Source organism: Phoca vitulina, unplaced genomic scaffold, assembly GCF_004348235.1.
Source record: "Phoca vitulina isolate PV1807 unplaced genomic scaffold, GSC_HSeal_1.0 scaffold65, whole genome shotgun sequence".
Taxonomy (NCBI): Eukaryota; Metazoa; Chordata; class Mammalia; order Carnivora; family Phocidae; genus Phoca; species Phoca vitulina.
In genome coordinates this window covers 3630536-3652802 of record NW_022589768.1, presented here as the reverse complement: position 1 = coordinate 3652802, position 22267 = coordinate 3630536, and the positions used below count along the sequence as shown (strand labels likewise).

The 22267-nt window shown below is 48.2% G+C and overlaps 1 long non-coding RNA gene across 1 annotated transcript in view; it reads right to left on the bottom strand.

The window, feature by feature from the left end:
* Positions 1-22267, bottom strand: part of LOC116624234 — a 115291-nt gene that overhangs the window by 10495 nt on the left and 82529 nt on the right. Inside the window, exons 3-4 of the long non-coding RNA XR_004297855.1 lie at positions 7844-7921; positions 6173-6279 (exon numbers count right to left, since the gene is read on the bottom strand). This is a non-coding gene — a long non-coding RNA (uncharacterized LOC116624234). The remainder of the gene's footprint in view (positions 1-6172; positions 6280-7843; positions 7922-22267) is intronic.

Sequence of the window (22267 nt, the reverse complement as noted above, 5' to 3'; positions counted from 1 at the left end):
CTTCTTTTCTTCTGCTGGTCTCTGTTTTGAGACGTGAAACCAGATCATTCCCTGAGCTAAAAAATGACAGTAAGTTTATGAAATTTTTTCTCTGTCCACCTTATTGTTTAATATCGGTTTCTCTGAGATTTTGTCTTTTTCTTGGGCAAGGGGTGTCTTAGTTTTCAGCAATGTGAATTAAAAAATATATATTCCCCTGTTTTCATGGGCATGTTAGTGGCAGGTTGAGAGATTGTTGGGTGTGGTGGCCACACACCAGTTTGAAATAGAGGACCACATTCACTTCAGAGCCTGTGTCTCAGGAGAGAGGCTGTGTACCCCAGGTTCACTTTGGTTTAAAAAAATCACATTTGAGGCAGGGCGCCTGGCTGGCTCGATCAGTAGGTAGAGCATGTGACTCTTGATTTCAGGGTCGTGAGTTCAAGCCCCACGTTGGGCATGGAGCCTACTTAAAAAAAAAAAAGACAGAAAAGTCACATTTAGTCTGAAATGTAAAGAGATAGTACAACACGAAAAGAGGTCTTTGGACTCCCAGAATTCCATTGGCAAGGAGCAAACAAAATCATGCAGCTGCAAACACAGGTCACCTTTCATGGAAAAGGAAGACACACTCAGAAGTAGAACCAAGAGCCATGAGAATCACTCCTGAGCAGACACAGGACTGAATCCTAGCCAGGGAACTTCCAACATTTGCCCAGCTGCATTTCAGGACCACTACCGGCCAGTGGCTTTGGGTGCCTCCTCTTTTACCCCCTTTCGAACAGGTACATCTATATGGTGGTTGCCCTGTGCCTGTCCCATCACTGTATGTTGGGTGTGTGTGTTGTGGGGGGGACGCTGCAGATAACTGGTATCTTTAGCTCAGAGTGAGAGGAAGTGTATTCAAGGACTATACCCGAGGAGCTTCACCTGCCCTTCATCTGAACTTGATTCAGATAATGAAATTCTGGGATTTGAGCTAATGCTCACATGGGCAAGAATTTTGGTGGCCTTGGAAGGGGATGGCTGTCTTTTACATATGGGAAGAATGTAAATAATTTGTGTTTTGGAGAGGGACTTTGATGGTTTTAAAAATATATCCACACATTCTTTGATACTTCTCCTTCAAGAAGAGGTGGACGTTAATTCCCCTCCCCTTGAGTGTGGGCTGGACTTCATGACTCGTTTCTGATGAATAGAATATGGTAGGAAAGATGAAGTGGGACTTCTGAGACTAAGTGATAAAAAACACCGAGGCTGTTCCTTGCACTCCTTCTCACTTGCTCTGGGGGTCCCAGCTGCCATATTGTGAGGACACTCAAGCAATCCTGCAGAGGGAGCCACATGGTGAGGAGCTGAGGCCTCCCTCCCACAGGCATGCCACTAAGTCCTATTGCAAGTGGAGCCTACAGACCCAGGTAAGCCTTCAGGTGACTGCAGCCCCTGCTGACATCTTGCCTACAACCTCATGAGAGAATCCGAGTTGGACTGCTTGGCTAAGTTGCTTCTGGATTCCTGACCTGCAGAAGCTCCAAGATGATAAACAGTTGCTCTTTTATTTATTTATTATTTTTTTTTAATTTTTATTTTTTTATTTATTTGAGAGAGAGAGAGAGCACAAGAGGGGGGAGTGGGAGAGGGAGAAGCAGACTCCCTGCTGAGCAGGGAGCCCGATGCGGGACTCGATCCCGGGACTCCAGGATCATGACCTGAGCCGAAGGCAGTCGCTTAACCAACTGAGCCACCCAGGCGCCCAACAGTTGCTCTTTTAAAACCACTATGTTTTAAGGGTAATTTGTTACACAGCAGTAGATAACTAATACACAGGTACACTGTCATGGTGGCAGAGCTCGATGCCTGATATCTTTTGTTTCTTTATTTATATTTTTAGAGAGTGAGAGTGCATGAGCAGCAGAGGGAGAGGGAGAGAGGGAATCTCAAGCAGGCTCCACGCCCAGCGTGGACCCTGACACAAGGCTCAATCTCACGACCCTGAGATCATGACCTGAGTTGTAACAAGAGTTGTATGCTCAACTAACTGAGCCACCCGGGTGCCCCAATTCCTGATACCTTTGCACCCTTGACATGGAAAGAAGGATCCAGGCTGAAGTCTCTCCAGAGACAGTGCAGGTGGCAGAGATATGCCCAGAGAGAGGTATCTGTGTCACAGGTAAAACCTGCCGTAAATCTTTACAGACTGAAAACTTATACAGTCAGCACCCAAATCAAGAAGTGGCTTACTATCGGCACCCCAGAACCTCCCCTCGTGCTCCCCTTCAGTCCTTACGCTTCCAAGGGAAGTCACGATCTTGACCTCTAATAGCAAACACTAGTGTTGCCTCTCATTGTACTTTACCTAAATGAGATTATACTCTTTTGTGCCTGGCTTCTTTTACTCAACATTGTGTTAATGAGATATATCCAAATTGTTGCCTACAGTGGTAGATTGCTCATTATAATTGCCCTGTAGTATTCTGTTGTGTGAAATCCTACAATTTATTATCCATTCTGCTAGTGATGGGCATCTAGATGGTTTCCAGCTTTGGGCTATTATAAATAGTCCAACTAGGAACCTGCAAAGGTAAGTTTTATGATATATGTGTAAAGATTGACAAGTGAATGTGCAGATTACTTTCCATAGCTTAATTTTTGGACACGCAAAAGAGGAAATAGAAGGTGGTAATAATCGAAATCCGTGTTCCCAAAAGTTAATCTGAATCACTTCTGAATCACAAAAGGGTTCCCATTGGAACCTTTCATTCCTGCATATTCACTGACTGCCTACCATGTGCAAAGCTCTTGATGATGTTATATATCAATTATACCTTAATTAAAAAAAAAAAAATCTCTCGGGGGAGAGCCTGGTCCTATTCTCCAGGAGTTTTTCCACAGAGCACAGAGTAAGAGGGTTGGGCGAGGATCCACATGGCTGGAATGCAGGGCAGAACTCTGTAGAAGCCACAGAGACTTTAATGAAGGGAGTCAGGGACATTAAGGGGGGCTTCTTGGAATGTGGGTCTTGGATAATAGACATAATTAGATACTCAAAGTTGTGGATGGGGTGGATAAAAGGACATCTCAGGGGGGAGGAAATGGGAGGAGGAGAGTAACAGAAGTTGACATTATTTATAGATAACCCACCTCATTAAAAATGATTTGAAGAATCTCAGGGGTGGGAAACACATCTTCATTCCAGCATCCCCATTGTTAAAATGCATGCATGGCAATTTTTTTTTTTTCTCCTGTAAGGAAACCTCACTTCAGATGCAGCTTTCTTTTGAACCCAAGCTTATTTTATCAAAGATGAGTATGTTGGAAATAGAGACGTGGTTTAAGTTCAAAGATGCCAAGTTCATCCATTCATGCATGGACCATCTCTTGCACATACAAGTCACTGTCCCACACCCCCGGGGACGCGGGTGGGCGAGGGACAGCCCCAGACAGAGCATTTTAATAATACAGCCGTCCCCACTGTGTGGCTGTGAAATAGTTAAGCAGCAAAATCCTGGAAAGGCCTTGCCACGGGAAGCTCGCTGAAACTGATGATGTCTGCACAGTGGGGCCGACATTCAAAAAGTTGTTCTCAGCCTGGAAATTGTTCCCTTTACCGAAAAACCCCTCTTGGCCACGGCGGCGGTCAGGGAGGCGGACTGCTGAAGGGAAAGAGTTTCTGGGCAAGGTGTGCATGGCACAACACAGGGGGCATGGGCGGGACTGTGTGTGCACGGTCTGTGCAGTAGCCAGTGGGACAGGGCTACCCAGTGCTACATGAATTGTGTTGATGACGATGTGCTTCCAGTGTAGATTCTGAGCACCTGCGGGTACAGAGACACAGCCATCATTATTGCTGACAACAACACAAACGGGGGGGGGGGACCTCCCCATACAATCTGTGTCGAATATGGCACGACATAGGATCCAGAAAAGGACACCTGGGTGAAGTAAATCCAAGGCGAGGACAAAAGAAGACGAGGTTCAAACAGCACGTGCGAGACTTTTCTCTCCCCCATAGAGCTGAGGGCCTCAGCATGCAGAAGGGGACGTGGACATCAGAACGCCCCATGTTGTCGAGCATTCGCATTATAGGAACACACACACACTGATTCTTCTGGAAGCTGCGATGAATTCAATTCTCAGTAATAGGAGGTGCCTGGATGAGACCAGCCCAATCGAGAAAAAGACCAAACACAGTAATTCTTCCTACTATCTTGACAGTCTTGAAAAAGAGCCTTCTCAGAACATTTCTGGACAAGGGGGACAGCCGCCCAGTGACCTGAGCCCATCGTGCTGACCGGACGCCTGCAAGGGCTGATCGGTCTGACAGGGCGGGCCCCACGATGCGGCAACAAAGAAGCCCCCCCCCCCCCCCCGGGTGTTCTCTCCTGGGATGTGCTCTAGTTCTGCCAAAACACCAGCTCCCCAAACACCATGAGTCTGTGTGACGTCCCTGTGCTCACAGTTGGACTCCACAGACAGTGAACTTGGCCACGAAGAAGGAAAGTCCACCATCCTCACATGGAAAAGCATCTTACCTCCCTCCTAGTGGGGGTTTTCAAAGTTATCTACTGAGTCCCACCGTGTCCACGTCCTCCTGTGAGTGCAGGTGCGGTGACCTGTCGGACGTGCCCTTTGCCCCAAGCACTCATGGAAGGAACCTCTTCTCTAGGATAGCTGAGGGGCCTCCTGTCGTCAGCCCGGCCAGACACACCCAGGGCCCTCGGGGCAGCATAAGGAAATTCAGCTCCTTGTTCTACAGTCAGAGAAGCTAAGGAAAGCACTCATTCAAAAGCCCACATTGCTAGCAGCCACATTCCCAGCGGGCCTCCCCCACCTCTGCTCTAAGCAAAACAGCTCTGCCTCTAGTCCTTTTTTTTTTAAATCAATGGACTGCTTCGTGCAGATGGGGAATGGAGGGCAGAGATGCTGTGGCCCGTCCAGGTCCCACTGACGGTCAGTGTCGCACCCAGGCAAAAATGGCTCTTGTTCTGGACTCTTCCATTAGCTTTCTTGTGCCTAGCGCCCCCTTCTCCTGCCCCCCCAAATGTGACTGAAGATCCTTCCAAGTGGTTGCCCTCAAATCTAACCATGAAAGTAGAGTGGCAAAGAGTCCAGCCCTCCAGAAAAGGTGCACTGAGGCCAGTGTCCCGCAGGGCAGGTCCTCGGGGTGACGGCTACTCCTGAGACAGGGCAGCTGACCGGGCAAAGTCTACCGAGGACAGTTGCAGAACGGAGATACGGGGCACTGGAATACTCAGAAGGGTTTAATCCTCTCTCCTGCGGCCCTTTCTCGTGGTATTTCCTGAGGACAGTGTGGGGCCTGCAGCGACTAGCTCTGGGTCTGACTAAGCGTTTTCTCCCGAGAGGAGCAAGCTCCAACGAGGGCCTCATTCCTGGACGGGAGGGAGGCAGACCCGGGAGGGGCGCTGCAAGGAGGAGAGCCGGGGCTCTGGGCCCGAGGCCTGGGTGTCCTTCAGAGCGGGGAGAGCCTGAAGGCATGTGGCCGTCCGTTCACAGGTGCACGAGTTCAGCCGCTGGGCCCCAGTAGGGCTTCAGAAGCGAGAACAAGCTGAGAGAATTCTCCCCCATCTCCAGAGACAAAGTTTCCCTCCGGGACCATTTCCTCCTCAATTGTGAAACATCGGCTCTGGGTGCCGTGGCATGCGGGTGTCACCAAATCCCTTAATCTGAACCTTGACTCGGGTCCCCTGTGCAAATTTGTGGCAGTTTGCAAAATTGCTGCTGTTTGTGTATGGTGTGTATTTGTGAAGCAGCAAGACCCCAAAATAAAAATGCCTTTCCCACTATTCGACCGTGATCGAGAGACCGGGACGGTGGGGACGTGCACGGTGGGCTGATGACAGGGAAGGGGAGACAGGGAGCCTTCCGGAGAGCTGGGAGAGTCCTAACCCCTTGGTCTGGGTGGTGGCACTGTGGGGTTTGTCCGTGTGTAAAAACCAAACAGTCACCAAGGTGTACACTCAAGATTTGTGCATTTTACTCAATGCAAGTTATGCCTTTTAACACGAAAGAAAAATGAAAATTTTAAATGCCCTTTTCATTGCTTCGAAAAACCAGTAGTTTGGGAAGGGGGACTTTTATTTCCAGAAGCTCCAACATACATAAGTAACTTACATATTTCAGGCCATCTCTGGGCCCTGCTCCTACAGAACCTTCTGTGCCCCAGAGCTCTTACCTCATAGAACATGACCGGCTTTCAAGGGTCAGAGATGATTTTTCTCCATCTGTCATTCTTGTCCGTGGCAAATGTGGACATGTCATTCGGAATGTAGCGCGGAGGCCCTGATGAAATTGGAAAAGCATGTGGAGATAAAAATCATTCTGGGATGAATCCAGACACTTCCTGCCACTCTCCAGATGTCACGGGGCTGGCAGCTACCCTCCCGGGGGGAAGTGATTCAGCCGGCCTCAGCCAGATGTGTAGGAAGCCTCCTCGGACCCGCATGCGAACACTGTCCTGATTGTGCACAGCATATGCTTTCAGTCAAGAGTGAAGAATGCTTGCAGGGGCACATGCCAGGAGGCTCTCAAGCATGGCCCACCCGTCAGCTCACCGCGCGAGGCACTGAGCCGTCCAGTCAGCAGATGTATGTCACCGAGACACAGGCCGAGGCTGGTTAGGCAGCCACAGAGCTTAGTGACCTCATGCACACCCTCAGCCCTTCCTGAGAACCGCGCGGCACAGGTGTCATGCCGTGGGATGTGTCAGCTCCGAGCCGAGGCTGCCTGCGACATCTGCACTTGAACGGCTCCGAGGGACGGGAACTCCCTGTCCCCGCCCGTGTGCCCGCGGGCGCCCGAGTGCACACCTCAAGCTCTGCGTCATTTGAGTCATTTTGAATGCAGCTGCATGCAAGCCGTTTGGGGAACCCTGTCTCGTCCCCAGGTTCTCTCTCTCCTGGTCTGGCTCCCCAGGGGCCCAGGCAGCCTGCAGGAGCGCCCCCCCCCCACCCCGACGGCTCCCACCTGCTCCCCTCCCCCCATTTATAGAACACCCTGAGTGTGGATTTTCTCCAAATGTTCTAAACTCACTGAGAAAGCCTCTGCAGGAATCCTGCCTGCTCTAATGGAAGCCGAGGAATGGGCATGCGTACTTGCTCACAGCCATGTGTGATGTCACTTGGAAAGAGGTGGACGTAAGGCAAGGACAGAGACACGGTAGAGGAAGCCCGAAGGCCTCGCAAGAAAGCGTCTGTGTGCCCACGATCCCTCATTTGGCCAACAGCAGCTAATACTGTTCTGAAGCAGAAGTCCTGGTATGTAGTTCTCGTGGGCGACGGAGAAACATTTCTCAACAGTTGTTCCCACCGATTGCTTAGAAACCAGGCTTGGAGAACTCTGCCCCCCTCCCCCCACCCCAGTGCTTTTCCCTGCAGACCTCCCAGCCTCCGAGGAATTCACAGAGGGCACAAAAGGACTCTGTCTCCCGGGGCGTCCATAGAACTCCTAGGCTGTCATTTTTGGCAAAGGCATGCACCTGTTCTCTTTCCACCCAGACACCAGGAAAGCCAAAATGACTTCAATCATCACTCAGACTCATCAAAAAACGATTGCCTTCCTGTCCACACAGAGATCTCCCTTTATAATCATGGCTCTGGTTGCTTCAAAGCTGATCCTCAGAATGGCAAGCCCAGAGGGACGCCCTCGTCTGTAACATCCCCCTTCCCTTAGGTGTGAGCAGTACACACTTGGACGGTGCAGATCCACCTCTCTGCCAGTCCCTGTGTCAGTACCAAGCACTAAAAGCCGTTGCTAAAAAGTTGGCTGAACATCACATCTGGGGGGCGGATCCTCTCCCCTCGCAGAGAGAATTCTCGGGGAGAGCAACAGTCGTGATAATACATACCTGTGGCTCATCACCAGTCATCCACTTGGCTGTAGAATTTGTTTTTGTGCTTACGCTGGAATACGGGTCTGCCGAAGCCTGTGGGAATTCACAGCACTTTAGATAAACTCAGCGTTCTTCCCCGTAAAGACCTGACTCAGGCGGAAGTGGACGTGGGTTACTCTCCTGTTTCCCTGCTCAGACCCAGACATCAAGAAGGCCCCCGAGTCTTTCCTAGGGCAGGAGGTGACGACCCTTCCCTGTCATGTCACCTGTCCCAGGTTGCTGCCTCCTCCTGACATCTGGTCTCCCAAACAGCTTTTTACTTACCAGCATGGATTCTCGGGGGCCCCCAAAAGGGCAAAAAGGGGTGCCTGCCATTTTACCTACGGCTACCCTGGGTATCTCTGCTTATGGGGTGGACACGGTTCAGATGGTTCCTTGTCTTTAGGGAAAAGGACTAGAGAGGTGAACATAAAGCCGGAAATTATGGGGGAGAGTCAGTACGTGAGAAAGAATACCGTCCCGAGAATGTGGGCATCCCAAGGGCAGGGGGTTTGTCTCTTTCTCCAGCACCTAAAACGGCACTCGTACATCACACGTCGTCGTCAACAGACATTTGTCGAATGAATGAGGTGAATCAAGGACTCTAGAAATTCTGCGATGTAGTTTATGTAGTTTTCTTAAAAACAACAAACAAATGAGCACATGCGCATGCACACAGACCCGGAAAAACCCTCAAAGCATTAACTCTTGATTTTCTGAGGAAATGGTAAAGAAGGTCTACTTGGGTTTATGTGTTCATTCAGTACACATTTCTCACACCCCAGTCCTGTGCCAAGCCCTGGGCCCGGGACGTGTGGGGCTGGAGCTAACGGAAGACCACGAGCCCCCTGCCCACCGGCCTGCAGACAGGGCCTGGGGATCACCCGCACCCTGTGCTGAGTGCTCCCCAGTGCTGGAGACGGGCTCAGGAGCCAGGGAGGGAGTGACTAACTTCTGACTTGGCCTGGGGGCCTTGGGGAAGGCTGGGACTTGAAGCTTCAACAGGAGTTCACATGCCTGGCAAGGGGCAGAGAGAGGGAAGGAGTCCAAATTCTCATCTTGGACCGTGGTTCCATCAGATTACACATTTACCAGAGTTGCTGACAAGGAGCCAAACGGACAAGCAAAAGTTGGCTCTTCTTGCCTGTTCTCTCTTCTCCCGAGAGAGATGCTAATGAACAGCAGTGGCCAAAAGGCAGGTGAGGGTCAGTAAGACACGGGAGAAAGGGCCGCCTGGAGAGCCAGCCCCTCCGGATCTGATGTCAGCGACGCAGAATGAGGTCTGAGAGCCACACGGCTTTCCCCATGAGGCTGCGCTCTCCGAGGTCCCAGCGGCGACGTCCACGTGCTTATCACCCTGCAGAGAGCCAGCCGCTGGGGGCTGCTGAACCACGGCGACGGCAGCACGATAGACAGGCAGTCATGAGACAAAGCGTGCTCTTAACAGAGTGGGTGCTCCTGAAAACCTCCTGCCCGTTAATTGCCAGGGAGTGGAATATGCCAAGGTATCTTAATTCAAATCTTACCTCACCGTCCTAGGGACCTTTTGTTGCTGTAAGTAAGGATGGTCCTCGGTTCCAAGAAGAAAATTAAAGGCTGCTCCTGAGATGAGCACAGTCATTTGGATGAAAGAAAACACATGGTTGCGTTGAGAGATCAGATCTCGACAAGACGGGGCACCACCTCCTGCCCAGAGAGGATCGGGCCATGGGATGCAAAACTGGAACTCATGAGAGAATCCTTTGCCCCTATTATAGCACCTCTAGCTGGGGATCTTGACACCCATTTCAGGCGCTAATTAGGTCTTACAGCCACTGCTATGCGTGCATAGGGTACATGCCCATTTTCCTGATGGGAAAACTGACAAAGAGCACATGGACAGGAGAGATGTTCTTGGAGGGCAATGATACTGTATCTGCTTAACCGTGTTTGCCCTCGTCCCGGGAGAGCTGTGCCTTGCTGCTTTTGCCCGGGGGCGCCGTTTGCTGCTGAGCCCAGAGGCTCTGCCCTCCAGGGTGTGGCTCCACCATCTGTCCCCGAATTTGGACTGAAAGTGGCAAAGGAGTAGGTTGGAAGCTCACTGCTCATCGGAGTGCTGCTTTTGAAGAATAATGCCTTGGGTTTGGGGCCTACCCCTGGAGCCAGCCTCTGCGGGTTTGAACTCAGGCTCTAGTAATTTCCAGCTGTGTGACTTTGCTAAGTTTCTCCGGCAGGAAATTATGCCCCCGTTTCCTCAGCCGTGACGCAGCCTTGACGGCCATAATAATCCTTTTCTCATAGGATCCAGGAGGCTTCCTGGAGTATCTGTGAAGCTTTTGAAACAATACCTGACCCACAGTAAAAGGTAAGCATTGGGTTGGCCCATACGGTGGCCTGCATTGCATCTACAAAAACGGTGACTTCATATGGTGGCTTGTTCTCATGTGTTTAATGATAAAGAAAGGGTTTTATTTAAAGATCATGTACAAAATTATTATATTTATCATATTTTCATATCTTCCTGTTGTTCTATTAGTTATTGCCACTTAAGTTTATTACTTTATTACTGTATTTATAATACTGGTTTGTAATATGCCTGTTTTTTGTTCACTCGCTTATTCAAATACACATTAAAAGCGTTGTGTAACTCCTCCCCCCTCTATTTAAAATTAATAATCACGTATCATAGGACAGTGTGAGGTATCATGTACCCGAATTAGTAAAGCGAAGGGTGCAGCTAAGAAAGGAGGGGGATCAAGGGGCCTGCCTTCTAGGTCGGAGAACCGTGGCCTAGGGCTGCTGGGGAAAGCACTTTGGCAGAAAGTGTGGGTGTTGGCCCCTCCTCCCCCAGCCCCAACCCCCCAACACTGGCTATAAGGCCTGGAGGAGCACAGACCTGGCCTGTCGGGAGAGTAGGAGGTGGGGGCGCTTCCCTCTTTGAAGCCAAGGAAAGGGGCCTCAGGGGGAAACCCCTGTCGAATTGGTGGGTGGGGGTTCTCACGCACCCCCGGCTCACGCAGGGACCCATGAGCCCCTTGACCAGCTTGTCACAGCAGTGGCCACAGTGTGGTGGAACAGCCCCGGGGTGAGCTGCTTGGTGGGAGCCGTGGGTAGAGAGGGGGCAGGACCCACCTCCCCATCCCTTGGCCCCTGGCCTGGAGTTTCTGTCCCAGCTGCAGCATAAGATTGATTCTGCATGTGCCCGCGGGTCTAAGACTTGGCCTGCTGAGGGTAGGTGCATTTGAGAGCCAGGGACCACACTGAGTGGGGCGTCAGATATGCACCAGAATGCTGTGAGCTGGGCAGGAAGATACAGGCCCAGAGTCGAAAGGGACCATCGATGGCGATGGGAGATGCCCAGGAGGGAGCCCTCCTCTGGGGCCTCCTGAAGGTAGCCCTGCGGGTATCAAGGCCACGTAGGGCACGTGATTGCTGCGTCGGAGTGATGTCTCCCTTGCCGGGAGACGGCTGTCTTCCACGTCCTCCTCTGGGCCCCAGCGCTGGCCTCGTGGAAAGATGGAAGGAGAAGGAAGGAGGATGACAGACCACCAGAACTGCAAGCAGACAAAACCACAGGTCTAGCCTTGCCCCGGGGAGAGCAGGAGAGGAACTCTGAACTGGGTATAATAATAGCAAAACTTACATAATGCTTACTTTGCATGCTTGGCTCTCTCCTAGCGCTTTAATTGTAGCAACACTCCTGTGAGTAGGCACCATCATTATCCCCATTTAACAGATGACAAAACTAGGGGCACAGAGAGGTTAAGTAACTTGCCCCTGGCTCTCAGCTAGTGAGTGCAGAGCTGGAATTCCAACCCAGGCAGTTGGCTCCAGCATCTGTCATTTTTCAGTGAACAAAACGGAGTCTTAAAAAATTGAAATAAGATTGTTTGAAGCAACAACAATAACAACAACAACAACAAAGGATGAACCAAAGAAATAGCTGAGAAGTTATAGAACCAGAGGGACATCCCCTCAAGGGCGCTACTGCCCAGCAGGAAAACGGGGTTTGACAGAACATGCCTAATGGCAAGTTTTCGGTAAATAAAACAATTCCTTGTTTACCCACCCCAGGGAGTTGAGATCCCCTGATAAACGGCCTTCCCACAGTCTTCTTTGTTCCTTCCTGCAAGCCTGTGAGGTAGGCACGTCAGTAGTCTCGTTTTACAGATAAGGAAACCAGGGTTCAGAGAGGTTCAGCGAGTTCCCAGGGTCACCCAGCTACAAGGTGGGTGTTTGAAACTAGTCCTCATTGGCTTTAGAACCTGGGCTTTGAATGCCTTTGGTGTTGCAGGGGACACTGACCTGAAGCCAACTCGGGTTTTACCCCGTTTGGGGTCTAGTGATGGGAGGGAGAAAGCAGAACTTTCTACTAGATGGGAGGGAGCAAGGTGGGAAGACCCAGGAGGTGGTGGGAATGCCACACGGGACGTTTCAGTTGGGCGAAGGGAAAAGAAACTCAAAGTGACACCTCCTCAAAGGACTTAGAAATGCCAGGACTAAGGACATTGCAGGACAATGACAGGGATGGCCGACATTTCGGGCCCTTTCACTATACCAGACACAAAGAGAGCTCCGTATTGCTTCACGGTAAACGGAGGAGAGAGGGGGCATCTATCACCTCCGTTCTGTGCATGAAAACCCCAGGCTCTGTCACAGGGCTTGTAAAGAGCAAGCTCAGATGCGAGCCAGGCCTGTCTGCTTCCAAGTCTAAACCCTGCCCCCCAGCACGTGGTGGTCTTCAAAGCACCGCCACGATTCCCCTCGTTTGATTCTCCGCGGGGACTGGAGGCGGGGGAGACATGGTTATTCCCACCGTACAGAGCTAGCAGAGGCTCTGCCTGGACCTCCCTCTGCAGCTCGGACCCGCATGTGCAATGGCCCGAGGGACCGTCCTGCCCGACATCCCCCAGTGGCCTTCAGCCCACCGCATCCAAGACCAAACGCATCATCTCGTCCTCCTCCCAAACTATTCTCATTTTCCCATTCACTCATTGATCGAGTCAATAAATACTTCCCAGGCTCAGGAGTGAACGGGGAACATCTCGGTAGCTACAGCAATGCTTTCCCCCGAGTTGTCTCAGCCAAAAACCTGGAGACTTTCTTGCAGACACCCCCCAACCGTCCACGGCCCATGATTCATGAATTCTTCTATTGCTCCTACTAGACATTTCTGAGATCCATGCCCACCCCCCCAGGCTCAGTTATCCCCTCTCTCCCGGGCGCTTCCCATTCCAGTTTTGCTGCCCTTGTTTTGGCTTCTGGAACTTTGTCACGGCACTCTTGCCCCCAGGGTCTCACACATCCTGCACCCCCCCCCCCCCCCCCCCCCGGGGCAGAACACTCCTCTGACTTCTTCACCTGGCTGATACCTGTGCGCTCATCTGATTTCGGTTTAAATACCTCCTTCTCAGGGAGTCTCCCTGGACCCCGTGGATTAGGTGTTTTGTTCCCCATCCCCGTACCCTGTGTATCTCCTATCCCAGCAGCCATCACGCGCTAATGTGTTAGCTTATTTAGCACATCTTCTCTGTGAAGACCATGCTGTCCCGCCCACCAAGGGATCCTTAATGATAGAATGAACATATGAACAAATGGATCGACGAGTGGGTGGATGGAGGCCCAGGGTTATTAAAGACGATGGCAAAGTCAGGAAAGAGGCAGTATCTCTGGGTGGGGGGCTCCAGCAGGGAATCTGCGGGGAGAGAGCAATGCCCGCTGAGGATGGAGAAGGAGGCAGGAGCTGGAACAGGATGGTCCTTGTGTGTCTGTCAGCGTTTGGACCTTATCTTGTAGGCAGTAGATCCTGTGCTTACTGGAATAGATGCTCCCTGTGGATACAGACCTGCCTTCCCTGAATGCAATACTTCTGCCAACACTACCATCCACGGACTCACAGGATGCCTTGTCCACCGTCATGGCATTTCACACTGCACTGTTTCTGATCGAGGAACTCACTTCATAGCAAATGAAGTGTGGCGATGGCCCATGCTCATGGGACTCACTGGTCCTACCGTGTTCCCCACCATGCCGATGCAGTTGGCTTGGTAGACAGTGGAATGGCCTTTCAAAGACTCAGGTACAGTATCAGTGCAGCGAAGTCCTGGACAAGGTTCTCCAGAAGGCTATATATGCTCTGAATCAGTGTCCAGTGTAGGGTGTTGTTTCTCCCACAGCCAGGATTCATGGGTCCAGGAATCGAGGGATGGAAATGGGGGTGGCTCCATTCACTATTACCCCTAGCAGCTCACTAGCAAAATTTTTGCTTCCTGTCCCTGCGACCTTATGCTCTTTTGGCCTAGAGGTCTTGGTTGCAAAGGAAGGGATGCTTCCACCAAGAAGACACAACAAAGTTTCCATTGGAGTGGATGTTAAAATTGCCACCTGGCCACTTTGGGCTCCTCATGCCTTTAAATCAACAGGTGAGGAAGGGAATTCCTTTGCTGGCTCAGGTGATTGATTCTGATCACCAATGGGAAATCACCACTCCACAATGAAAGTAAGGAAGAGTGCGTCTAGAACACGGGAGATCTCCTAGCACATCTCCTACTATTACCACGCCCTGTAATTAAGGTCAGTGGAAAACTACAACAAGACAACCCACGCAGGACTACTAATGGCCCAGCCCCTTCACGAATGAAGGTCTGGGTCTTCCCACCAGATAAAGAACCATGACCAACTGAGGTGCTGGTGGAGAGCAAAGGCATACGAAACGGGTAGAGGAGGAAGGTAGTTATAACTACAAGCTATGACCATGTAACCAGTTAGAGGAATGAGTATTTCTTTCTTATTTTGTTATGACTATGATTGTGGATGTGTATCATGTAACATAAGGTAGATGTAGTGACTTTATAGGATAGTATTTAAGTATTAAATTTTGTTTCCCAGCCTTATTGAGATAAAGTTGACATATAACATAGTGTAAGTATTTCTAACTTTACATCACAGTATTTAAGATATGAGATATCAAGGACAAGAGTAAACATCATTTGAGGAGTTTGCACCCTCTTCTGGGGAAAGGTTTAGTGTGTTTTTGGTTGTGTGAAGGGTAGTTGTATCATGTGTCATCTCTTTATTCAGAGATGAAGTATGTTTTAATGAGATGTGTATGGGTGCCAGGTTGACAAGGGGTGGACTTGTGATGGTTAATTTCATGTGTCAATTAGATGGGCCATGGTGCCCTGGTATGTGGTCACATATTATTCTGGATGGTTCTGTGAGAATGTTTTTGGATGAGATTAACAGTTAAATAAATCAGTGGGCTTTGAGTAAAATGTTATTTCCCCCCATAATGTGGGTGGACCTCATCTAATCAGTTGAAGGCCTCCATAGAACAGAGACCAGCCTCCCCTGAGCAAGAAGGAATTCTGCCAGCAGGTGGACTTTTGAACTTGAACTACAACTTTGGGTCTTCCTTGGGTTGGATTTTGGACTTGTCAGCCTCCATAATTGTGTGAGCCAATTCCCTAAAATCTCTCTCTCTCCACACACACACACACACACACACACACATACACACACACACACACACACACACACACACACACACACACACACACACCCCTTCTGTTTCTTTGGAGAACCCTGACTTATACAGCTACCCCTCAGACTATGGGGCAAACAGATCCTCTCCTCACCTACTGGACTCAGCATTCTCAAGTAGATAAGTGGGGGCTAGTGGGGGCCTTTAGAGTGACCTGATGACATTCCTGTACAGCATGGTATATAAACACATTTAAACACAAGGAAGCAGGGCCTTGTTTCCACATCCCCCAATCTGTCCACCTAAGTCCCAACAAGGTACCTTTGGGTGCCCCTTCTCCCTGGGACCAGCCCTAGTGACTGAGTCCTTGCTGCTTCCTCCACGAACAGAGGATGTGCCCTGATGTTTAGCCCAGGTAGGCCCCTCCCTCAGAGATCACCTGGACCTCCACTGTCAGTTCTCAGAGGTGGAAACTGAGGCCCAGAAGAGGATGAGACTTACCCAAGGTCACAAGTCAATTACATGTAGAGTTCAGTGAATTACATACTAGAACTAAAACCTTGTGGCTGGGCTCTTGCTCTAGGGCACTCGACATGGATCCACCATACTGCTCACCTATTTTATCTCAGTTTCTATAGTTGTTTCCCGCGGAACAGGGCCTCTACAGAGCAAAGCACAGAGCTAGATGGGAGCCAGTCCAGCCCTTTGTGCTCAAAGGGGGTGAGATTTTAAAATATTCAAGGGATGGTTACTGATCTAAAACGCTTCACTGTCTCAGCAAGGTAAACACTTAGATTAACAGTGTGATAATGGGTTGTAATTCATAATGTCACAAAGTGGTTAATGAGAATCTGGAAACATAATCCATGACAAGTGCTCTTTAAATGGTTGTAAATCTAGGGGCACCTGGGTGGCTCAGTTGTTAAGCGTCTGCCTTCAGCTCAGGTCATGATCCCAGGGTCCTGGGATCGAGCCCCACATCGGGCTCCCCGGTCCGCGGAAAGCCTGCTTCTCCCCCTCCCACTCTCCCTGCTTGTGTTCCCTCTCTCGCTGTGTCTCTGTCTGTCAAATAAACAAAATCTTAAAAAAAAAAAATGGTTGTAAATCTAAACTGGGTTTCCTTTTGTGTTCTAATTGCAGAGGTGTTCACAATTAGTCACATAGCACAGTAAAGATTTAATGCCATTTGGGCTATCACCAGAAATATATACAAAAAATTAAAAGGCTGTAGTGACAGTTTAATTGATGACTGTGGAAGTTTGGGGTTCTACCATCTCTTAAATATCTTTAGGCATAGCCACCTTAAAGGTGAGGTCCAGGTTAGAGAATCTTGAGCTTCTCAGGCTCCTGTATTGAATAATTCTGGGGACTTCCTATTTTTCTTAAAATCTAACTGCTGAAATTCTAAGTTTACCAGACATTATATGCTGTGAGAATTGTATTGAGTATTTTATCAAGTCAAGGTCAATTAGATATAATTAAAACTTATATATGTCCTCTTAGAAGAGGACAAAAGCTGTTAAAATCTTCACGTAGTTCTACCATTTTTATTGCTATTAAAAATGTTTTAAAATTTGGCATCTTTATCATGTATCTTTATTTTTTTTATTGTTATGTTAGTCACCATACAGTAGTACATCATTAGTTTTTGATGTAGTGTTCCATGATTCATTGTTTCATATGTCTTTAGATTGACATGTATCCTTGTTGAGAATTTTCATGCCTGTGGGAACTGTAGTGATGTATCCTTTATCATTCCTGATATTGGTTATTTGTGCTTTTTCTCTTTTCTTCCTAATATTGCCAAGGTTTTATCAGTTTTATTGTTCTTTGTACAGACTCAATTTTGAGCTCTGCTGACCCTCTCAACTGTCCTTCAGCTCTTTATTTCACTAGTTTCTGCTCTTATCTGAATTCTTTCCTTAATTTGGTTCTTTCTCCAACTTCCCAAGATAAACACTCAAATAATTGACCTCCTGCTCGCCTAATATATGCATTTAAAGCCATAAATTCCCTTCCAAACTAGCATTAGCTGCATCCCGTGCACTGTGATGTCAGATATCACTTAGCATATACTTCAAAATATTTTACAATTTCTATTGTGATTTCTTCTTTCACCTCAGGTTATTTAGAAGTATATTACTTAATTCCAAATGTTTGGGGGATTTTTTAAAAGTTATATATGTATTACTGCTGTGTCAGTAATTTACTGTGATCTCAGAACATATCCTGTATAATTTAAAAACTTTGAAATTTGTTGAGAGTTAACTTTTGACCCAACAGAATATGGTCAGTTTTGGAAAATGTTCCCATGTACGCTTAAAAAGAGCATGCCCTCTGCATGTACTAGGTAAACTGTGTGTGTACGTTGTGTTGTGTGTAATGAGATCAACTTTGTCCAAATCTCTCACATTATTACTTATCTTCTGTCCACTTATCATCAGTTACTACTACCAGAAGCATGTTAATATCTCTTACCATGAGGCAAAACTCGGCAGGCTTTAGCGTTGTTGAGTGCTGGTCTATCCCCAGCTCCAAATGAAAGCCAGGATGCTGACCACAGCCTGTCCTGCTTGGTGGTCCCTGAATATTCATTCCTGCCCATCCCTGTGAGGCTGCTGAAGGCTCTGTTCAGCTTCCCAGTCGCCCCTCTGCGGCTTTCTGCTCTGCTCACAGCTCCTTAGCGGCTGTCTTCCAGGTGACAGATGCCTTACTGGGAAAAGTGTGCCTCCCAGGCTCATCTCTCCCACCCCTCTCTTCTCGCCAGGATCTTGGCCCCTCAGGTCAGCTGTCTGCATAGCTCTTGGGTGCCTGCAAGAGGTTGTATCTTCTTAGTATTTATCTAGTTGATGTTGATAGGAGGATCAGTTGGCAATGAGCTAGTCTGCCATTGCTGGAAGTAGAAATTTTTTTTCAGAGAATTTTTATCTCTTTGAAAAAATAGGAGGATATGAAATTCAAAAGACTAGGGGGAAGCTGACCCAGACGTGGAAAAAAGTACTGTCTTTACATCGTTCAACCAAGAGCCTAAATCACAGGTGTGGTTAACTGATAATGTGTTGGGTTCCTCCTCCCCAATTTTAGTCATTATATAACCAATAGTAATAAGGAAAAGCAATTAATTACCCACAATCTCATTCTTCCAACATACTGCTGTTTTAATTCTTATTTTTGAGGGTGTACCCTTATAATATGTCCTTTGTGCATAAATTCTACCTACAGTGTCATTATATATATATATATATATATATGTACACATTTACTCAACCCCACTTCATAACGATATTCAATCAGCTTATGCAATCCTAACTGTAATAGCGATCTACCTAAGCTGAGTTGCTTTCCATACTTGTTCCAAAACGTTGTTTCCTATAAAAATTGCCAGTGTACCTACTTATTTGACAGAGGGCTGTATTTTCAAAATTGAGTCTATCATAAGTACTTTCAAATGGCTTTCTTTTAAAATCCATGCTCTTTTATTTCCCAAGGTTGTTTTTTTTTTTTCCCTCACATAGTTAAATCCGTCAAAATGCTTCCCTTGTGACCTCTTTGATTATAGAGAAATCAAACCAGAGCCCCTTGCATTTGCTGAGGATATATTTTAGAGTGCCCCCCACCACCATATCAAGAAACACTATGAGTATTGCACCAGCCCACACCTAGTGTAATAAGGAAGAGGCAGGTGCACGGACGATACAAGAATGGAGACACGCTCTTGCCATGGAGAAGCTTGCCCTCTGGGCAGGGGGTGATAAGTGTTCTTTGCACACAGCTACTCATGTTCATGCAATTGTGATGAGGGGTGTAACAGAGACATCAAGAAAGTGTCTGGGAAGCAGTAGGAAAAATCAGGGGAAAACAAGGTAAGTGTTCTGCTTCCTAATAGGGTCCTTCACACTCGGGGGAGTCAGGGCAGACTTTGCTTAGAAGCTGAGTGAAGTAGGAAGGAGCAGTAGAGAAAGAATAGAAGGAATTCTAGGCCGAGGGAAGAGTATATGCCAAGACCTAGAAGCCTGGGAATGCATCAGGGAGCTGACATCGAGGTCTGGGGACGGTGAGCGAGGGGTGCTTTGAGCGTAGGGGCAATGCAGGAGAGGGGCGGCCAAGGGGGCCACAGGGGTAGGCTGAAGCCTCTCTTGCTTCCTCACCCAGTCAGAGTTCCTCTCCTCCGGGTGCTCACATCAGCAAGGACTGACCGCACTGAGGTTGGACTCTAAGGGCTTTTGAATTGTCATCCAGGTTAATCTACCTCGTGTACGACAGATGGAACATGTTTTCTAGAACAGGGAACTTCCTGTACCCATCCAGACCGCCATCTCCTGCTCTCTGGGGGAAAACCATCTCCATCCTTTCTTTTGCCGTTTGGACTCGGCAAAAATAACACATATTGCTTAAGTTGGCACCGAGAGCCATGAGCATTTTCGTCAGCCAGTAAATGAGAATTTCTGAATAACTCTTTATTAAGAGAACCGGAATTCGATATTAGCTCAGGTCGGTGTTTTCGAGTTGCACGTGGCTGTTTCAAGAACTCAGATATCTGACTAGCTACACCGTGATGCTGGACGGCATGGTCAGAGGGAAGTCATGTGATTACTACTGTGAACTCTAAGTTGAGTTACGAGAGTGGAATGCGCTTTGTTTATTTGTTCTTTATGGAGAAAAATGGAAAAGAATTTAACACCACATTTTTCACCCTAGTGATGAACTTTCGTCATTCTTCATTCTTGCTTCTTTCCTGTGGGCATTTCACCATGCCTGTCTCCACCCTCCCTTCCTGCGTCCTCGCAGATGTCACTGGTTGATCTGGAGAGCTTTCCAGTTGAGCCACAATATGGCCTCAGGCTCTTCACAACCTTATCCCCAAACATCACAGTGGATGGATGGGAGGTGTTTGTGAGGCGAGACCTATGTACGACCCTAGCATCATCTCTGGATTCTCTTTATCCTCTCTGACATGGGAAACATTATGCTTCGAACACGGGTCTCCAGCTCTGTGGCATGCCTACGTTACTCCCCGGGTCTGGCCCCGTGTACAGTGTCATTATCCTTCTCATTCTCTGATGACAGAAGAGTCTCCTAACATCCGCATAACAGAAACATCGATGGCAAAATAGCCAGGTTGGGAATTTCTCTACCAGCAATGAATCAACTGCAAGAGCAATCTTTTCCAAATCTGAGAATAATTCTAAAAAAGAACATGAAGAAACCAGCCCCCTTTCCCAAAATATTCCTAGCTGTGAGATTCTCTGAAAAGATTTTTTTTAAAATGTAAATGATGGTAAAGAGATGGTCCTGAAACGGCCCCAGCTTCTGTTTGAACTCACACCAGACTATTTACATTACAAAAATAGTGCATATGTGTTTATTGTAAAAACAGCCACAAAATATAAAGTAAAAGGCAAAAGTCCCCACTCTCCTTTCCAATTCCCTAAGGGTAATTACTGTTAAAAGATCTTCAAGACAGTCTTCTATGCATATGTAAATATATATGTGTACTGAGAAGAGTTTTTGAACAAGAATGAGATCATACCATACATATTATTCTGAAATTCGCTTTATTTCCTCCGTATGATCGATACGTATGTATGTGTATAGGAACTTACCTCCCATGGTTAGTACTTACACGTCTTCCCTGTTCTTTTGGTAGCTGAATACTTTTTCCTATGTGCATGTGCCACAATTATTGAACTCTCCTATAATTACTAAATTTTTACACTGTTGCAAATAGTGCTATAAAAACCAGCCTTATGTACTTGAGCGTAAATAACTGTCTACTTATGTGATTGTTTTTATAAGACACATCAACCAGAAATGACATTTCTGGATCTGAGGATATATATGTTAGAAGATTTTATGAGAACGTGCCCTCCACTTTTACTAACACTAGATATTGTCAGTCTTCTTGGTTTTTGCCAAAATCGTAATCTTTAAAGAAAAATCTTTACATTTCCCTGACCCCTAGCCGGGTTAAACATTTCCCTACACATTTATTAGCCATCTGTATGTCTTCTATTTCTGCTTGTTTATATGCTTTGCCCATTTTTTAAAAAAGATTTTATTTATTTGACAGAACGAGAGAGCACAAGCAGGGGGAGCGGCAGAGGGAGAGGGAGAAGCAGGCTCCCCGCTGAGCAGGGAGCCCGACGTGGGACTCGATCCAGGACCCTGGGATCATGACCTGAGCCGAAGGCAGACGCTTCACTGACTGAGCCACCCAGGCACCCCTGCTTTGCCCATTTTTCTACGAGGTTGTCTTTTTATTGATTTGAATGTACTTCGGTGGGTTTACCCCTGTGGAATTCCGTACCCTTGGGACTTTTCCATCCACCTTGAGGAATATTCTGATTCTAGTGGGCTATGGTGAAGTCCAGGCTTCCCAGCTGAGTCTGACGTGCAGTCAGGGCTGAGTGTCACCGCCCCAGGGTGTGGCCACGGCCCTGGGTGGTTTAGGCATGGAGGCCAAGGTCCCAGGAAACAAGAGGTCAAGAAGCCGAGAGGCCAGGATGCTGGAAGAATTGTGTGGTCGTTGGTAGTCTGCTCTGTGGTGGGCGACTTACACAGCGCTGGAGGCCAAAGTCTGACATTCACACTTCCGGAGGCTGAAGGTCTGGGAAGGCTCGGCGTCTGGTGAGGCGTCTCTTTCTGGCCTGTACACGGCTGCCTTCTGGTTGAGCCCACACGTGGTGGGGAGAGAGCTCTGGTGTCACCTCCCAAAGACCCCCCCCCCATTCCATCACACCGGAGGTTAGGGCTTCAGTGCACGACTTTGGGGGACACTCACATTCAGTCCCTCACAGGTCACGCGGTGTCCTTTAATGCATTACTCATGTTATTTTGAGTTTACTATCTCTTGATTTTGAGACTAGTTTTCTATGTGAATCCTCTGGTCTTTGCACCCACTTGTTCCTTACGTCCACTGCGTTCGCTTCTGTTCCCAC